The sequence below is a fragment of the Salvia miltiorrhiza genome, chromosome 1 (assembly GCF_028751815.1).
Source record: "Salvia miltiorrhiza cultivar Shanhuang (shh) chromosome 1, IMPLAD_Smil_shh, whole genome shotgun sequence".
Classification (NCBI taxonomy): domain Eukaryota; kingdom Viridiplantae; phylum Streptophyta; class Magnoliopsida; order Lamiales; family Lamiaceae; genus Salvia; species Salvia miltiorrhiza.
Window position 1 is genome coordinate 15,892,383 of NC_080387.1, and position 15,660 is coordinate 15,908,042.

At 39.0% G+C, this 15,660-nt stretch overlaps 1 long non-coding RNA gene across 1 annotated transcript; it reads left to right on the forward strand.

Moving 5' to 3' along the window:
- The first annotated feature begins 376 nt into the window (after positions 1–376).
- LOC131006726 (uncharacterized) lies at positions 377–13,199 on the forward strand. Its single transcript, XR_009095740.1, has 3 exons — positions 377–495; positions 12,350–12,422; positions 12,941–13,199. It is a non-coding gene; the product is annotated as an uncharacterized LOC131006726 (long non-coding RNA).
- Positions 13,200–15,660: the final 2,461 nt, after the last annotated feature.

Genomic DNA, 15,660 nt, shown 5'->3' on the forward strand with positions numbered 1-15,660 from the left:
AAAAAGAGTAGCAGGTGATAAACATATTAGAGATGAACATCCCATGAGGAAAAACTTTGCATGTGTTTATTTATGTGGTCACCTCTGAGTAAAATTAAAATATTACAATTTCTCTTTTAATATTTTTTGGATCAAAATTCTGCTTAAATAGACATTTAATTTAAGTTAATTTCAAATAAATATTACATCTTTTACCTAAAAATATATTCATTAAATGTTTTATTTTAGTGAAAAAAATTCTTTAAATAAAAAATGTATTGAATAATTAAAAAAATTTATGTTTTAATAGATACCCGTCGATTTTGGACGGGTTACCAACTAGTTTAATTTTAACATGCTGCAGCCACGTATCATCTCAGTTTCTTATCACATTTAAATTCACTAACCATCTTAGTCAACTCCTTCTCAATATCATTTTTCTAAATTCACCGCACCACAAATCTCAATCAGACTCCTCCTTTCTTACCTCTTTTGTGTACACAGCTTCATCAACCGGTAATTTTCGTCAAATCTGTAAATCTCTGCAAATGTTATACAGCAATATTCTGTTTTTCTCTTTTCGGTTGTGTGCAGATACTTCTCACAATTGTTCTCATCTTTACATTCAGATTCATAACACCCACTTTATAATTGAAAGAACACAGATGCACTCAAAATCAATTCTTTCATAAGAAATCAAAATGGTATATGTAATATGTATGCATATGCCCATCTATACAGAAGCAATTAGAAAACCTATAATGACATACTAAAAGGGTATTTGAGGTGAGTTGTTGGGGAAGGGCTGTGGTTGAGCCGGGGCCGTCTGTCACGGCGCCGCTACTGCCGTATCGTTGCCGGACATAGCGGCAGGCAGCGTCCTCGCCGGAGAAACAGGGGCGGCGGTGGCGGCGCTAGATCTGGGAAAGAGAAGGAGGAGACGCCAGCATCGGCCTCGTCGATGGCTGCTGGGCTGAGGAAAAGAGAGGAGGGGAGAGGGGGCAACCTCGGGCTGGAAGAGACGGCGTCTGGCGTGGTGGCGGCGGCGGCGGCGGCTGGCTGCTCGCCGCGGAAGAGGAGGGGCGGCGGCTTCGGCGCTTCTCGCCGATGGCGTCCGGCCAACAGAGAGGTCAGGGAGAGAGAGAAAGGTCGAGGAGAGAGGAGGCGCCGGCCTCCGTCGGGCGCACGGCGGAAGCCGAGAGAGGGAGAGAGTGAGAAAAGGATGATGTGTGCGTTGAGTGTGTGCGTGAGTTGTGTATGTGGTATGTGTGTCTAGTTTTTAATTAGGGAAAAGGATGATGGGTTGGGCTATTAAATTTTAGTGTGTTTGATATAAAATTGAGATAAAAGGTGATAAATAAAATTTAGATAAATAATATCTAGATAAATATGGAGGAGAAGATATTAAATTTTTCAGTGAAACAGTGATATAAAAGCGGGTCTCTTTCTTATTGCAAGTTTTCTTGTTGAGTGTTATGATTATTTGTCTATTTTGCTTTATTTAGGGCTATCAAACATGTAAGGGTTAGTTTGATAGGGGTTATTGGGTTGGATAATTAGCATTTCTAACGAAAATTCATAGTTTGATAGCAGTTGAAATTAATATAAAGGGCCCGCATAAAACACTTGGCCCGCATGAATTTTACTGTTTCTCTTAGAAAGCTAATCCACCGCAACCCCCAAGATAATTATTCTCTCGTGATCAGTGAATTGATTTTAACACTAGCCGACACACATTTGGTCTATCACACGAGCTCTAACCCACAGTTTTCTACTCTATCAAACAAGATTTAAATTAATTTGTATCCAAATTTGTGCAGCTATCAAACACTGGATACACACAATATCTATCATTAATTATCCAACCATAAATAATATTGACTTATCTAGGTCACTCTATCAAACATTGCCTAAGTGTTTTGGGCTTATGCTAATTATCTATAGACTTCAGATTTTGTTTTTAATCAAGTTTGACATAAATTTGAGCCTTATGTTGAACACACCTTTTGGGTTTGTATTATTAATTTAAATTGGACTTCTCATATCTATTAATTTTAAACTTGAGCTTTAATTTATTAATTGGCTTATTCTATTTATTTAAATTGGGATTTAGATGAATTTTCATTAGAAATTACCTATGTATAATTTACTCTATTGATTAAGGTATAGAATAATTTCTAAGTTTCATTTTTAAATATATTTAAGTTTAATTAGGCCCTTGTACTTATTATTTGAATCTATCTGACTAGGTGCGGCGCGACGCGATTAGGATGTAATTATTAATTTGAATTTACTCAAAGTTATCTATGAAGTACAGTTTTTTCAGGTGTGAGATTTATTTAAATACATGACGTGGTTATTTATTGTTCATTTTAATAATATGTGTTTGCCATATGTGTTATGGATTTTATTTATCGCTAGGGGCCCGTAAATAGGGTCTAGGACGTCACAGTCCTTGACTCCTTGAATTGCCACAATGCGATTTGAGGTTATAATTCATGTATCGCTAAGAGCCCGTAAATAGGGTCCAGGACGAAAAGGTCCTTGAATTGCCACAATGCGATTACATGTTAAAGGGTCGCAACCATTATATTGTCGCCAGAGGCCCGTAAATAAGGTCCAGGACATTAAAGTCCTTGGATTGCCAACATGCGAATTGAAGTTATGTAGTTTATGACTGTATGCGTTACCGTTTTATTAATTTGGATAATTATTGCATAATATCCCACATTGAGTATACTTTGTATGTTCATCCCATACTTTAACAATGTTTCAAGTAATTGAAGTTGGAGATGCAGTGGGGGGTCGAATTAGGCATATCAAGTCATATTTTGAACTATGATGTCATTTTGAAAATTTATGAAGTACCTAATATTTTGTATAGTTTAAGTTTTTGCATCGTATGTTCCTATCTAGGTTGACTTATCAAGTTATCATATTTTGATGTTGTGTTTATGTCATGACTTGGTCTTTTTAGACTCTAGTTTTAGTTAGTATTTTATTAAATACTTTATTCTCTATTTGGAAATTGGTTTTAAAATAAGCAAAATTTCTTACTTTACATAAAAGTTCGTTAAAATTGATTTTAACACTTTAATTAGATTAGGGTGTTACACATAGAGTGATTAACATTTTTTGCTCTGAAACCCTAGGCGATTAGGTTTGGCTACGGGGTGTGAGATTGTGGCATTGGGGTTATCATGCATGGATCCGGAAGAGATTCCGAAGAGTGGCAGATTTGAAGTTATCAACGAAGGCTGGAGTTAAAAGGGTGGTTCTAACAGAAACGGAGGTGGAGAAGGGTAATACTAGAGCGACAAAACTGATCATTGCAAAACTCTTTAGGGAAAAACAAACACAAGAGAGGTTCTACGGGATAAGCTTTTGTTGATTATGGGGATAAGGGGATCATCAGAGGTGGAGATAGTGGGATACAACATGTTTGAACTGTCTCTTGACTTGGAATCGGATAGAGAACAAATTTTGAGCGAGGGACCATGACATTTCTTCAACGACCTTATGTTACTTCAAAGAGCGGATTCGATGCAAACAACTACAACCATGGTTTTCGATCAAATCATCATGTGGGTGCAACTCCACAATATGCCCATTGCATGCTGGTGAGCATATGGTTCGAGCCTTTTGTGGCTTTTTCGCATACAGTTTGGGGCATGCAAACCCACTTTCTGTTGGCGTTCTTGCATGGGTTTTCATTTAGTTTTCGGAGGTAGGTACCTACCGGTGGAGGTGTATATGTCGTCTTTGAGGGTGGCTCTAGGGAGACACGTTGGCCCTTTGTCTCTTGTTTTTTTCGTTCTTTGGCGGGTTAGAAGGTGGCTTCCATATTCTTTTGGCTCATGCATGGATTGATTGCATTTAGCCTTATTTTTCTGGTTTTGAGCTTAGGTGGTTGGGTTTTTGAGTGGCTAAGCTAAAATTTTCTCAGATTTCTGGTGAGCTAGAATTTGCTTGCTCATTCATTTGGGTCCCATTTTTGTTATTATCTTTTCTTGTTCCCCTTTGTTATAGACGAGTACTCTTTTTCTTTTACTGGTGTTTTCTCTTTCTGGATTTTCGCCGGACAGGTTTTAATGAGGCTCGGACTTAGCTTCCTTGTGCTATCTAGGGATTCTTGGTTTCTTTTTCCTGTTTTCTCATTTCAATAAAATTTTAATTCAACAACATGCATTGACAATGTCATTATACGCAAGATTGGCGAGGAGATAGGAAGGGTCAATGAGATGGATATTGGTGATGATGGATCATGCTTGGAAAAATTTACGAGGGTTAAAATTATGAGATAGATTCAAGAACCTCTTATGACAAGCGTGCCGATAGAGGCACCAAGGTCGAAGGGAGAAGTGATAGTGTTAATTTTTTATGAGAAACTCCCTGAGCTCTTTTGCTTTGCATGCGGTAAGTTGGAGCACCATCTCAAGAAATGTGACACAGCTGAACAAGTGAAAGCCAACCCACCCTATGGGAATCGAGCAGGAAGATGAGTGGATTATAGAAGGTCGGCTCCGAAGTGAAGATATCAGCAGCACAAACCTTTGAGAGACCACTTCTCAAAGCAAGGAGATGGTGAATGGCCCTAGGCCACCACCGAGAGATGTGACCAGTGATTCTAGTGGAGAAAACAATGATGGAGAGGAGGGAGATTGAATGACACAGATGAGTATTACATCTGCTAACAAAAGAGATAACACATAGGAGATAATACACAAATACATGAGGCACAAAGGATCTCTTGGACTAGGGGATGACTGAAACTTCGGTGAAGGGGAACTCAGGGGAGGGGAAAATAGGGAGAAATGAGGGATAAGAGGGCAAATCAGGAGAGGGATGGGGGCTGAGAGAGGGGGACAAGAAGATGGTGAGGGAGTACTGGAGAAAATGAGAAAGAAGAGCACATTGGGGAAACTGCATCAATGATGCTGGTTGAGGAGCATGGGAGAGGGAATGGGGAAGATGGTGTAAAGAGAAAAAGTAGGCTCATACCCGTGAGCTAAATAGGCAGAAATTGGAGCTTAGGTCACTTGTAAAAAATAAAAGAAATGGTGATAAAACGGGGTCGAAACGGAGGGCGAGAATTAATAGAATAAATATTACAAATTGTGGACACGTGAGAGAGGGGGTACAAGGGAAAAAAAAGAGAGAGAGAGGCATGACATAGACGATATGGGTGAAGGTGGTAACAATAAGTTAAAACAACTATAATTGATGGACTAGAAAACCGATGATACATGCTCAACGGCGGAGGCTGCCCCGCCGAGCATTATGAGTTGTCTAGTATGGAATGCACATGGGTTGGAAAGTACGATGACATTCCAAGATTTTCGGCGATTGTTAGCCTTAACTTCCCCTTAACCTTGTTTTGGTTAGTAAAATAAGGTTGGATGCGAGACGTATGCACGGGTGGAAACACATGTTGGGTTACAAGAATTTGTTAAATGTCGATGCAGAGGGGCATAAGGGAGGTCTGTATTTGCAATAGGATGAGGAGGTCGAGGTTAGCATCAACTCCTACTCACGGGGTCACATTGATAGTGTTGTGAAGAGTAAGGAAGGATAGTGGAGATTCACAATCTTGTATGGAAACCTGATCATAGAACTACAAAAATTTTCATGGGAACTTCTCAAAAGATTACACGGGATGGAGATGGAGGAAACGAGGAGATGGCTTGTTGGCAGAGATTTAAATGAAATCATCTCGGGCATAGAAAAGAATGGAGGTCACACCAGATCATTTAGCCAAATGAATCTTTTTCATGAGGTGTTATTCGATTGTTGATTGAATGAGGTGGCAATCTCGGACAAGAATTTCACTTGGTTTAATAAGAGAAGAGGGGGAGCAATCTTTGAATGGCTTGATAGGCTCTTGGGGAATGAGGCATGGCGGATGGAATATCCTACGACTATGTCGAATGCTTTGGATTTTTTTATGGCTCCGATCATAGGCCAATTATTTGTTAGTTTGTTCTGGAGGATAAGGGGTTACAAAAAGGATTGATGCAAGGATTGATAAGGCGGACATCATGTTACTGAGTAGACCTTATGAAAAAATAGAGGTGAAGCAGGCGATTCATGATATGCATCCTACTAAAGCTCGGGTCTTGACGATTTCAATGTAAGGTTTTTCCAAACGTTGTGGGCAAGTTTTGGGCGTTCTTAGTGGCAGAGGGTCAATAGAGAAATGTAATGAAATTGTGTTGTGCTAATTCCCAAAGTTAAGAAACCATTGGATTGGCCACTAAGCTTGTGCAATACTACTTACAAGATAGTAGCTAAAGTGATCGTAAACATGATTAGACAAGTGTTGGAAAGTGTGATTGATGAAGCATAGAGCGCATTCATCAAAGGACAATTGATCATGACAACGTGTTGATAAGCTTTGAATGTCAACACTGGATTCGAAGTAGGAAGAAAGGAATAGAAGGTTATGCGGCGCTCAAACTGGATATGAGCATAGCGTACGATGGGGTTGAATGGGGGGTTTTTAGGGGGAGTTCTTTGAAGAATGCCATTTTCGGATAACCTTTGCACTTTGATTATGAGATGTGTCACTACTGTTAAGTTCTTCTTTTTACTTACTAGGAGTTTTTAGCGATATTATTTCATATCGGGGTTTGAGGCAAGGCGACCCTCTGTCGCTATTTTATTTTCGTCATATGTGCTTAAGGTTTTTCTTCCCTTCTTCATCAGTTTGAGCGAGAGGAGTGATTATGTGGGGTGTCTATCATTTCTCGACAACTTTCTATTACCCATCTTTTTTTTGCAAATGATAGCCTTATTTTTTTTTAAGGCTAATAAGGAGGGGACGAAGGCTATTAATTAAGGGCATTCTTGGGATGTATGAGAAGGCGTCGGGACAACTTGTCAATTTTACTAAATCATCTTTAGCATTTAACCCGAACACTATGGGCGGATGTGTGCCAATAGTTAAGGATATGCTCAGCGTGCAGATGGAGCAAGGCATCTAAATGTATTTGGGACTCCCGTCCTTTTTGTTGCGACAGAAGAGGGTGCAATTTGAATACATTAAAGATAGAGTCCAAAAACGCATCTTGTGTTGGAAAGAGAATTTTCTGCGGGGAAAAAAAGAGGTACTTTTGAAAGCTATTCCTAGTTTTGCTATGCAATGCTTCAAATTGCCCAAATTAATTTTGGATGAGATTTATCGGATGAGTGCAGGCTTTTGGTGAGGGGATAAGGAGGAGAGACGTAGGTTACATTGGACGAAGTGGAAAAAGTTGTGTAAACCTAAAGAAGACGACAACTTGGGGTTAAGCAACTTGTCGAGTTTCAAACGTGCCTTACTTGCTAAACAAGTTTGGAGAATGATAATCAAGCCACAATCACTTGTTAAACATTCATGATGGGACGATATTAAAAGCTAGAATTAAACCTGAGTGTTCTTTTGTCTGGCATTCTTTGATGTGGAGAAAATATATATAGAGAAATGGATGCGATGGCATGTGGAAAATGAGACTGAGATTTTGGTGTATAGAGACAAATGTTGGATTTGTATACTGAAAGTAAGAACGTTTTATGCTTGTATACAATGTTTCCTAAGTTCACTATTTAATCTCCTATCTGATTGTGTTCATGATTGCATATGTGTGTCATTTGTCTCTATATAAGTAGATTATATGGTGTGTTGTAGATCACAGAAGATCATATAATTGAAATAACCTTAAGAGATATAAACTGATCACAGCCGAGATGACTCTAGGACGAGTTGTTGGTTTAGGCTGCAGTATAGATGGAAGGAGTTTGTCTTGACTACTTGTCTATACTGGTACGTCGTAACGTATTGATAGAATCACTGTGAGATGTATTCTTCTATCTGACATATGTGAAGGATCAAGATCTCGGTGACTTAATAAGATCTTAATACTAATAAGGTTTCAAATATATATGTTGATTCGTGTATCACTTTGATTTACTATGGGTGAGAGTTATATATTAACTTGAGTACTCTGTATCTTGGGTGATAGCGGTTAATATATGATATTTGGTTATTTGTATTAGTACCCGTATCCGGTATAGGATAATGACATCCCCTTAAGGAGCTCAAAAGGTTTATTGCATTAAACCCTGCAGGTTGATTAAGTTCAGATGCAATAATAAGGGTTGAGTGGTACTACTTGAGAATTACAAATAGATGAATTAATATAAGCTATTAGAGTTTTAATTAATTAATGGATGTCGAATATTTTAAATACGGAGGTCTAATAAGTCTAAACACAAGCCCGACTCATCATCGATAATAAAGGGGTAAGTTAATATTGATTCTCTAGTGGAATGAATTAATATTTATGAATTAATTGTGATCTGGGCTAATCATAAGAATTAATTCATTTGAGGCCCATCTTTATTCCTTGTATCTGATCCCTGGACTGGCCCAAAGTCTCCTGAGCCCAGTAGGAGTCGCCTACTACAGTTATTAAGGCCCTAGGTATGTGTTTTGTCTTTAAATACAGATATCTGCTCTCAGAATAAGACACACAAAAATTAGGGTTTTAGATAGCATAGTAATAAGGAGGCGCCAACTGTAGGGGACGAATTCTCTGGGAGTTCTCATAGTTCGTTGTCCATCCAACGTTAGGAACTGAGCGGGATGTAGTTCAGAAGATCTGAGCTGGAGTCAGATTTTCGCAGGAAACCAAGTTCTGGCAGTCTCTGAAAAACAGCCATAACTTCCTCTACAGAACTCTGATTGAGGTGAAACAGGCGGCCACGGAAAGCTCTTTCGAATACGAAGAAGTCGTATTTCTGAAAAAAATACGATTGGAGGTCGTTTGAGGGAGGGGTAAAACGGAGCGTTGAAGTTGGCTGACGTGTTCAGTGACGAATTGGGTCAGAACTGGAGTCTTTTGATTCAATCATCAATAGCCTCTGCATTCAATTCACAAGTGATTCTAACTCCAAGGTGCAACACTTAAATTAATAGGAGCATGCTAGGTTTAATCGATGTATGGTGAATTAAGATAATCCAAGAGACGATCCTCGGGCAAATTGAGTATTAATTAAATTTAATATTCCTTCAACAAATGGGCGGTGGAGCAGGAGAGGGTGCTTATGGGGTCGACGGGGATGAAGATGGAAAATGAAAGGGTCAGAGTTGTTGAATATTGAACATGGTGAGTGGAATAAAGAGACGATGATGAGTCGGTTCTTGTCACATGAGTATGCGAACATTTTCAAGACACGGATTGCGGAGAGAAGGGAGAGAGATTCGATGTATTGTGGCCAGAGGATAAGGGTTCTAATATTGTCAAGATGGCGTATCTTCTTGAAGAAGGATATTTTGACAGTCACCCCGAATGGGACATCTCGACTGGCACCATTAGAATTCGCGAATGGGTTAAAACATTTGATCCGTATCGTGAAATATCTTCTTTATGTCATGTTTGGGTCCGTATTTATTACCTTCCTGTTGAGTGTTAGCATCCAGAGATTATTACGGGTATTGGCCGTAATATAGGTCTTCCTTTCAAGATTGATACGGCTTCTGAGAATGGCGATTTTGGTCACTTCGCTAGGATATTGGTCGAGGTGGATCTTGCCCTCCCTCTTCCTAAAACGCTTTTGATAAACTGTGATGAGGGTTCTTTCTACGTGGAGTTCAGTTATGAGAAACTTCCGCTTTATTGTTCTCGATGTAAAATTACTGGATATTCTCTTGACAAATGCAAAAGATATGATGTCCAAGATAAGAAGCAGCCGGAGAAAAAAAAGCCTGCTCATGTGGAGGGAGAAGGAAAAACTGGTAAGGAGGTTGAGAATGCGAAACAATGGCATGTGGTTCGGGGTGAACAAGCGGTTGCTACAGTGGTTGGGCATGCGACTGACATGCTGGGGGAAAGAAATTCTTTTGCTATTTTGGCAAAAGAAAAGGAATCGGATATGGAGCATCCTAAACCTGCTGAAGAAGTTGGGGGTGTTTCTGCTATTGAACAGCAAAGGCAAGCCCAGGGTACGGTTTTTGATGGGAGTCTTATGTTAGGGCCTGACTTGCTTGATGCACTATTGGTTCCAGTGAATGAAGATCCTAATTCGATGAATCAGGAGTCTGGAATTCAATTGAAGGGCAATGAGCAATTGAACAGTGATGAGGAGGATGTAGATAAGTCTATTGAGATGGAGAGATCGGATGGGGTAGCTCGAGAGGGCACCCCAAAGGGCAGCAATGGGGACAATAATCCAGCCGGGGTTAGTATGGCTCAGCCGAGCTTGGGGGAGATGAAGGGTCAGGTTTCACAGCAAGCTACTGCCCCTAAGGATATTGCTAGATGCCTTAATCGTTTAGAGGAGCAAGTTAGTCAGGGGATGCAGATGCTCTCGGATGCCCCGATCAAGCGAGACGTGAACGTCCGAAGGGCACGGGAAAGGTCATGGAAAGGAAGCCTATGCAAGCAGTTCCAGAAGGTAGTATAAAAGGTCGACTCAGGAATGCGAAGGAAATGGGTTACAAGCCGATGGAGTTTGTGGTCGATCTTAGCAATAGGCCTTCTATGCGTGCAATGAATAGTATTGTCCATGGTCGTTATGACGACATGGATGATTATCCTATTTGGTCATAGAGGTCTTTATCGTTTACTTGTGCTTTTGCTTGAGTTTCTTTTTGCTTAACGATCTCTTTTTGAATTCGTGCCCTTAGTGTAATACCCGGACTTTTGATGACTTGTTTAATTGCTTGAGTTTGAGTAATTAAGGTTTAGATCCCATGTTTGATTACTTTTTATAGAGATGAGAAGTTATTTCGAGTTTTCTTGTTATCTTTACAGTTGTTGAGATGTTCTTTTGATGATGTGTGGATGATGTGGGATTTTATATCCGTATTTGAGTTTTAGTATTTGAATAATTCGAGATAATTATTTGAATGAGAACGATGAACTCGGTAGTGAGATCTGAGTCCGTTAAGACGTTTTTGAAATTTTAACTTTTTGACAATGAATAGTAATATTTTCCTACTTCGTCTTTTTGTCAACTTTCAAAATCTTATGTGCACGTCGTCGAGAAATATTCTTAGTTTTTCCATACGAGTCCAATGATGAAAGTTTTTATTTTTGGAAGATGAGTGAATAGTAAACCGAATTTTCTCGATAAACGAACCGAGCTCGTTTATCAGAATTTCGAGAACGACCTTGCGTTTTCTATATTTATATAGAATTACGAGTGTAATGAAAAAGAGTAGAGGTTGAGAGGGCGAGTAACGAAGAGTATGGGTAGTTAATTGTTAAATCGAGACGAGACGAGATATTTAACGATTAATGGATTAAATATTCTAAAATATCTACCTACCCTACCCTTAACCACCCCACCCAACCGCCCAACAGCCCCCACCCTTAAATATCACGGCTGTTACAGCCAAACACTTCATATCACTTTCATCACAAACACACTCACGCACATTATCCATTAAAGCTTGGAGTTAGAGCTTTTGAGCTCCGTTTTGAGCGAGGAGACGAACCCCGATCATCTTTTCGAACATGTATCTAGGTAAGAGTCATCTCTACCTACGTTTTGATAGCTAGAGTTTTTAGATTAGTCGACGTCAAAAAATGTCGATTTCTCTACTTTATTTTGAAACGATGTCGGATCGTCGTGAGTTTTTAGTATGTTGTTCTTGGCATATTGTTGAGCATGTTTAATGAAAGAGTTAAGAACGGTTCGAACCATAGCTATGAAACCCATGAGGGCAGCCCGTCTATGTTCGTCGTCATAGCTCGTCCTTCGATTTTTATTTAATCGTTGTGACTTGATATATGTGTTTAGAAGCATGCTAGGATTGTTATATGTTAAATTTGTATTTTTCCAAGCATGAAATTTGTATGTTTTTTCTTTGTAGAGCATGGCTGTCAATGGGCGTGAAGTATGGGACATGCATGATAGTTTCTTTTTGAGTTATGTGTTCTAGGATGGTTGATGAGCATGTTAGATTAAGTTAGAAGTTTTTTAGGAATGTTAGAAAGGAGAAGCACGAGAACCGATGTTTTTTGAGCATGAGTGAGTGAGTGTTGAGTTTTTGAGTTGACGTGTGGATTCCAGCTTTGCCGAGCTTGTCAGCTCTGGCTGCTGAGTTCAGCTCTGCGAGTGGTCAGCTCTGCCGAGTCAGCTCTGCGAGTGGTCAGCTCTGCGAGTGGTCAGCTCTACCGAGTCAGCTCTGCCGAGCGATCAGCTCTGCTGATTTTCATCTCTGTCGAGTTTTCTTCAGCTCTGTCGAGCTGTGGTCAGCTCTGGCTGCCAAGTCAGCGCTGGCAGAGAAGTAGAGTTAAATGTTAAGTTTTATTTCCTTATTTGAGTTTAGGTTAATAAATGAGTTTCCTTTATAATGACCCTTCTTCTCATCGATTCTTCATAGCGATGAAGGTCCTTTTGGGAAGTAAAGACGTGGGGAGAGAATGATATTCCCTGTTAATATGAGACGCAACGAGGTGGGCTTTTCTACGCTAAAATCAAGATATTTATGCGTTTTATGTATTGATGTATGATTGAACGGATTTTAAATGCACTGATGTTTTATTTTCCTTTCAAAGCTTGAATTGAAAATATATTTTGAAGTTATTGTATTGCCAAATATTTGATGTTTTGGTATGTTATCTATCTGCTTGAGATGAAGAATTCGGTCCTATGCTAGTGTAGATACTAGTACGGGTTTGAGTACACTGAGGTGGTCATGAGTCATCTTTTAGGTTGGCCGATCACAGTGCTGCAGAGGGAGGCCTCCCTCTCAGTACTTGATGTTATAACAGGATATGATACTTACTTGATGAGAAAAGTCTGCGCAGACAACTTTGAGCAATGAAAATGAGTTTAGCGAATATAAGGCCTTTTAGATAAATCCCTTATGTTTTGCATGACAATATTTATGGCTTTATAAGAATGAGATGTTTGGCATGTGTTCACTGAGTGCTTTTGTACTCAGCCTTCCATATATTTTCTAAATGTGCAGGTTGAGCCGATGTGGTGATGGTGCTGCAATGAGCGGAGTCTCCAGGGTTGTTAATAAATGAAGTTAACCTGACTAGAATATGTCTTCATACATATGTCTGGCTACTTTCCGCTGCAAGATGTTGTTGATGTTATAGTATGTTATGTCATACTTTGAGTCTTAAGAGAATGGTTTCATATGATGTACAACTTGATTAATGATATTAATTAAGTTTTATGATGTCTTTCATAGACTGTTTAAAAGAGTATTAATGAGTAATTACGACGAGTTTTCTTAAGTTGAGCAAGTTTTACGGTTCCAAAAGACGCCCCCTTCTTCCCCTTATTCTTTAACCCCATCCCTAGTCGTAGATCACTCGGCTTAACTATCCTTAGTTAAGGCGGGCTGCGACACTTAGTCTGCGTCTTGTGCTTTCAAGGGGCCTTTTTTCCTTTTTTCTTTTATAATAAACCTCTATTTAATATAGGTTTGTAGATTTATGTTTGTATTATATTTTATTATGTAATATTGATTTAAATTTACCACATCATATTCACAAATTAATTATTTGAATGAGAACGATGAACTCGGAAGTGAGATCTGAGTCTGTTAAGACATTTTTGAAATTTTAACTTTTTGACGATGAATAGTAATATTTTGCTATTTCGTCTTTTTGTCGACTTTCAAAATCTTATGTGCACGTCGTCGAGAAATATTCTTAGTTTTTTCATACGAGCCCAATGATGAAAGTTTTTATTTTTGGACGACGAGTGAATAGTAAATCGGATTTTCTCGATAAACGAACCGAGCTCATTTATCAGAATTTCGAGAACGAGATTACGTTTTCTATATTTATATAGAATTACGAGTGTAATGAAAGTGAGTAGAGGTTGAGAGGGCGAGTAACGAAGAGTATGGGTACTTAATTGTTAAATCGAGACGAGACGAGATATTTAACGATTAATGGATTAAATATCCTAAAATATCTACCTACCCTACCCTTAACCACCCCACCCAACCGCCCAACAGCCCCCACCCTTAAATATCACGGCTGTTACAGCCAAACACTTCATATCACTTTCATCACACACACACACTCACGCACATTCTCCATTAAAGCTTGGAGTTGGAGCTTTTGAGCTCCGTTTTGAGCGAGGAGACGAGCTCCGATCATCTTTTCAAACACGTATCTAGGTAAGAGTCATCTCTACCTATGTTTTGATGGCTAGATTTTCGAGATTAGTCGACGTCGAAAAACGTCGATTTCTCTACTTTATTTTGAAACGATGTCGGATCATCGTGAGTTTTTAGTATGTTGTTTTTGGCATATTGTTGAGCATGTTTAATGAAAGAGTTAAGAACGGTTCGAACCATAGCTATGAAACCCATGAGGGCAGCCCGTCTATGTTCGTCGTCATAGCTCGTCCTTCGATTTTTAATTAATCGTTGTGACTTTATATATGTGCTTAGGAGCATGCTAGGATTGTTATATGTTAAATTTGTATTTTTTCAAGCATGAAATTTGTATGTTTTTTTTTTGTTGAGCATGGCTGTCAATGTGCGTGAAGTATGGGACATTAGGGGTGAGCATTCGGATTTCGGATCGAATTTTTGCCTGATCCGATCCGAAAATCCAAAATTTTCCTAAAATTCAATCCGATCCGAACCGTATTATCCGAAAATCCGAATCCAAAAATCCGAAAAATTTCAGATAAAATCCGATCCGAACCGAAAAACCCGAAATGTGAAAAAAAATTCGAAATTTAAAAAAAAAATCTGAAAACCGAAAAAATCCGAAAAATCCGAAATAGATGTCAACCTAACATATTAGATAATTACAATCAAATTAAGGTCATAATTAACAAGCCATTAATTATAATCAACCAAAATGGAAGTATAGGGTTAGAATTTAGAAATATTTAACTATTTAAAAACTAATAATTATATATATTTATTTATAATATTATAATATTAATTATATTATAAATATAATTTGGATTTCGGATTTTTTCGGATTTTTAAGGTGCCAATCCGATCCGATCCGAAAATCCAAAATTTGCTTAAAATTCAATCCGATCCGATCCGAAAATCTGAAAAATCCGAACCAAATTTTAAATTTCGGTTTGGTTCGGATCGGATATTCGGATTTCGGATATTTTGCTCACCCCTATGGGACATGCATGATAGTTTCTTTTTGAGTTATGTGTTCTAGGATGGTTGATGAGCATGTTAGATTAAGTTAGAAGTTTTTGAGGAATGTTAGAAAAGAGAAGCATGAGAACCAATGTTTGTTGAGCATGAGTGAGTGAGTGTTGAGTTTTTGAGTTGACGTGTGGATTTCAGCTCTGCCGAGCTTGTCAGCTCTGGCGGCTGAGTTCAGCTCTGCGAGTCAGCTCTGTCGAGTCAGCTCTACGAGTGGTCAGCTCTGCCGAGTCAGCTCTGCGAGTGGTCAGCTCTGCCGAGTCAGCTCTGTGAGTGGTCAGCTCTGCCGAGTGGTCTGCTCTGCGAGTGGTTAGCTCTGCTTAGTTAGCTCTGCGAATGGTCAGCTTTGCCGAGTGGTCAGCTCTGCCGAGTCAGCTCTACTAATTTTTAGCTCTATCGAGTTTTCTTCAGCTCTGACGAGCTGTGGTCAGCTCTAGCTGCCAAGTCAGCGCTGGCCGTAGAGTTAAATGTTAAGTTTTATTTCCTTATTTTAGTTTAGGTTAATAAATGAGTTTCCTTTATAATGACTCTTCTTCTCA